The following is a 5,089-nucleotide window of genomic DNA, read 5'->3' as shown; positions in this document are numbered from 1 at the left end:
AAAAATATTTTTTGAACTTTTATAATTATTTTAAGTCCAGTTATTTAACAAATTGGTTAGAGAATAAACAAAATATAAAAACTTAATCAACTAAATCTCATTCAAAATCTACAAAAAATCTTTATCAAGCTTAATAAAAAATCCTTAAGCTGTTATGATTTTTTCATAAAAAAAACAAAACCTGATTAAAACAGGGTTTCCACTAAAATTTCAAATAAATTTAAAGGGAATTCTACAAAATATAGCAAATTTATAGGGAAATTATAAAAAAAAACAATGAATTTTATAAGTTACAGACATATTTTAAGGTACATTAAGTAAAGTATGTCATTAACCATTTATTAGCACAGTCTTAATTAGAAATTTACAAAAGTTCAAGGGTTTTTGAGCTCTAATTTTAGTTAATTAAGCAAACTTTAGATAAATTGTATTTAATAGAAAAAAAGAGAAAAATTATCTGTTAGGTGGCACCACAGAGTCGCAGTTTTGAACTAATATTCCAAATGATGTTAATTAAAATGATTATAATCAAAAATTTTTTATATGATTTTCACCATGTTGCTGTTTTGATTTTTAATCATCAACATGTAAATTTCTAGGGATTTTCACATATTTTTTACTTTTTTTAAGGATTTCTAGGGATTTTTCAGAATATTGCAAATTTCTAGGGATTTATAAGGAAGTGGATCCCTGTTGAAATAAAATTTAAAATATGTTGAGTAATCCTGAGCTGTCATGAAACTTTCAAAAACTTCAAAATATCCTGATTTACCTTGAGTGTCATGAGAATCTTGAGTGTCATGAGAATCTTGAGTGCGAGGCAAAACTCTGTGTAATGTGTATGTGTTTTGTAATTAAAAATTTTTTTAATGTTACAAAAAAACTATTGTCTTTGATTATTTTGTTTTTAATCAAAACTTTATCATTAAACATGCAAAAATAGCTCAAAGTTTCAAGTTTTTACTGATATTTTTTACAATTTGTTAAAAAAATGCAACTTAAGTTGTGAGACTTATTTGGGTTTGGCCCTGATCTTGTATGGTAGAAAAACATCAATCTAATTTTCGCTTTACAACAATTAACGGTTTTTAAAAGTCAAGTCAACAAGTATGTTGAATCATGTGTAAAAAAAGTTACACTAAACTAGTCTAAAACAAAAAATTTATAAAAAATAATAAAAAGTAGCTCAGTGACACGCCATTTGACAAAAAAATCACAAGATAAATAATTAGATAACTGCCACCAATTTGAACTCACAATTAGCAAATTAAAGTTAACCAATACCTAACTTAAGGCGTTATGTTCTATAAACTAATTAAGAAAAAAATAAATACTAATAAAAAGGTAGTTTTAAAAATTTAGAAGTAACAACTTCAAACAATAAATATATATGGAAAATAATGTGATTATTTAAACTAAATCACTTTCCACAGAGCCCACTTAAAGGGATTTTGAAAAAAATTATTTTTAATATTGAATTTAAAAAAACAAGTACATATATTATGTTTCATAAAAAGAATAAAACTGTTTTAATCATCAGTTGGAGGTTGGAAGTGAATTATATATTGCTGAACATTAGTATAAATATTATACGAAAAACAAAAGACTGAATAATTATGAAATTTTGTAGAGTACAAATTATCAGTTCAAAATTTTCATCTTATATCTTATTAAATAACTAAAATTCACAAAACCACAAATAAGTGACTATTACATTAAATACTTAAAAATTAATTGAATTTTAAGAGGAGCTTTTTCATTTGTCAACAAGATGATATGATTTCACTCCTCTTGTTTAAGCAACCCTGTTTTTTCAATGCATACAACAGAGGGCCGTTGATTCTTTTAAACACAGTCTACAAAAGTGTTATTACCATCTGTTATAGGCTGTGCTCTTTTTATCACCTCCCAAGTTATTCCAAAATCAATATTCATGCATTTAAGGTAATAGGTAGTATATAAATCAAACTTTTACTTCAACTTGTAAAAAACATCAACTATCATAAATATTAATACAGTTTTGTGATTATAAGTCCAAATTAAAAAAAAAATTCAAACATTGTAATATGAATAAAAAAAATAATAATAAATACGATTTACTTAAATAATACAAAACTACCCTTTTATTAATGAAAACAATCACAAGAAAAACTCCATACAATTGGGTGTACACAACATGTATCAAAATTCAGTTAATATAAAAAATAAATTAAAAGCACTATAATTAACTTCTCAAAGACAATTACTAAAAGTTCTTTTAATTGTATCTAAAAATAATTTTTTATAACTTCTGAGATACTAGACCAAAACTTGGGACCGAAATACCTTGGAGCAGTATAGGCCAAGTCTTGTCCTAGGTTTTTCACCTTCTTTAGACTTATACACTTTGATATCATGATGTGTTGGTGCAGAAGTGTCAAATCTTATCTATAAAAACTTATATTATAAAAATATAATGTATAATGAATCTCAGTAAACTCTTGTTTTTTATGAAGAGGGAAGAGTAAGTCTGATGTTTTTTACCTTAAAAAATGTATAGATATTTATATTAGGGTGCTTATTTTTACAACTACTTTTGATTATCCAGCTGATTTTTTTTTTGGGAAATATCATAAAAATACCCTATGCAAAATTTTAGATGACTTGAAGAAACTTTGACCTAAGGTTCAACCAATTTTCTAAAGTCCACCCCAATGCAAAATTTATGGGATCAAAAAAATGCAATCTTAAAGTTTTAAGCTAAATTTTTTTATACATGTGACTAACTATCTAACAAACTCATTGTGAACAATTTAAAACGATTCAAAGAAAGTTTTTTAATGGAATTTCTTGATTTTATGTAACTTTTACCACTTTTTGTATATTTTCTTGAATTTTCAGATTTTTTAAAAAATAAGAAATCCTACCATAAAATAAAACTTTCTTTAAATCGTTTTAAATTGTTTAACAGTGTGTTTGTGTGATCATTAGACACATCTAAAAAAAATTAAAGTTAAAACTTTAAGGTCGCATTTTTTGGATCATATACATTTTGCATTGGGGTGGACTTTAGAAAATTGGTTGAACCTTAGGTCAAAGTTTCTTCAAGTCATCTAAAATTTTGCATAGGGTATTTTTATGATATTTCCCAAAAAAAAAATCAGCTGGATAATCAAAAGTAGTTGTAAAAATAAGCACCCTAATATATAAATATATTATAATATAATTATATAGTACCAAAAAAATACACATGTGCAGACAATTGGGATAGGGGATCTAATGACGGCTTTAAACTCTCTGATTTTAACTAGATTGAAACCCAGTGGTCAACACTGATTTGTTTTTTTTTTGTGTCTATGTTTTGTGTCTATCTAACCTTATAAATTTGTTATTAGAACCTCTAACCCATCAGGCCACACATATTTTATCTAATTATGTGTCCTGGACAAGACCGTGGTGTGCGACTCAATCTAAAAAGTTTTTTGTACACCAGATCCTAGGGCCAAATATTCTGAGGTTCTTTTTTTGGCTTTCAATAAACTATATGTATAAATGTATTAAATAATTATTAAGGTAGGCCCTTTTTTTAAAACATTTACTGCCAGTATTGACTGTGAATACCACTGTCTACCATGGGCATCACACCATTCTCTCCCTTTGATTTTAATCTGTTTAATTACTCATTTACAAAAAATACTGAATTAATAATATTTTAAATAATAATGTTTGCTACTTATAATTGCTAATTAATGCTATCAATCTGTTAATAATATTTGAAAGAAATCATAGCAGTGACTAAAACTAAAACCAAGTACAAAGAGATGAATAATTTTGGAACTTCTTTTTGAATTAAAATATTTGTTTGAGACTCAGTTTAAAACAATTTTTAAAAGTATAAAAAGTACAACTAGTAAGAATAGTTAAATTTTGGTAAATTTTTTAAGTTCAATATAAGATTTTGTTAAATCGGAATTTCAAAAAAAAAAACTTGTTCAATGTTTTGTAATATAATTTAGTTTAATATTAATATAATAAGTACAACTAGTTATATAAATAATAGTATTTTTATGTAAAACTATAATTACTTAAAGATTCCGTTATGTATATTTGTTTTTTTAATGCATATTTTCAACTTAAACAATTGATGTTTGTTTTTAAAAATGAAAAGACAGAAATTAGAAATTTATTATAAAAATATAGTTTAAATAAATCTGATATAATATGTTTTGGTTTTAAGAAAACAAATAGAGAGATCTCAACTGCTGGAGGAGAAGTAATATATTTATTCTTTCAAAAATTTATTTTACTAACTAAGTTTCGGTCAAAGACCTCTTCAGTGCTTAAATAAATCTAAAAAAAGATATGTGACAGTCATGGAAAATAGCAATTGAACAATTAAATTAAGATAAAAACAAAATATTACTGAAAATTTTTACTTAAGAAACTAAACAAATCAAATTTTAATATTAAGACTGAGTTTTAGTAGAAGTTTAAATTTTTAGCTAAGTTTTAAAATCAATATAACAGTAATACTAACAATAATCAAAGCTGTATGTAGCTTTCTTTTTTCTTCTAGATAATTTACAGACTAAACATTGCTTAAGTAAAAGTGTAATTAATGAAATGAGCTTAAAATTTAATTGAAATTGGTATAGCTTATTTTAATTGTGACGTAATTATTGAAAATTTGAACAATTTTGTGCTTTTAATCGTTATTAAAATTTAAATTTCCGCTCAAATGCTTTATATGAAAGCTTACAGTTAAAACAAATTTTTACCTTAAAACAAAACAAGTTAAATTATGGTACTAAGTTTGAATTTTTGGCAAAGTTTAAATTCTAGTTAAATTTAAAAATCAAAGAACAACACAAATAAATAAGAATAATGTTAATAATAATAAGTAGGCTTAAGTTAAGATGCATTTTAATCAAGCTGAATTTTATTGTGACTTGAATATTGTAAATTTAAGTAGTTTTGTGCTTTTAATAGTTACCAAAATTTTAAAATTTTGCTTGAATAATTTAGATAAAAAAAAAAAAAAAAATTAACTTTAAGAAAATTATAGTTACAAAAATTAAAAAGCATGCATAAAACCTGTATTACGATTAAT

This window comes from Thalia democratica, chromosome 2 (assembly GCF_965202585.1).
Source record: "Thalia democratica chromosome 2, ktThaDemo2.hap1.1, whole genome shotgun sequence".
NCBI lineage: Eukaryota > Metazoa > Chordata > Thaliacea > Salpida > Salpidae > Thalia > Thalia democratica.
This window is presented reverse-complemented; position numbering follows the sequence as displayed.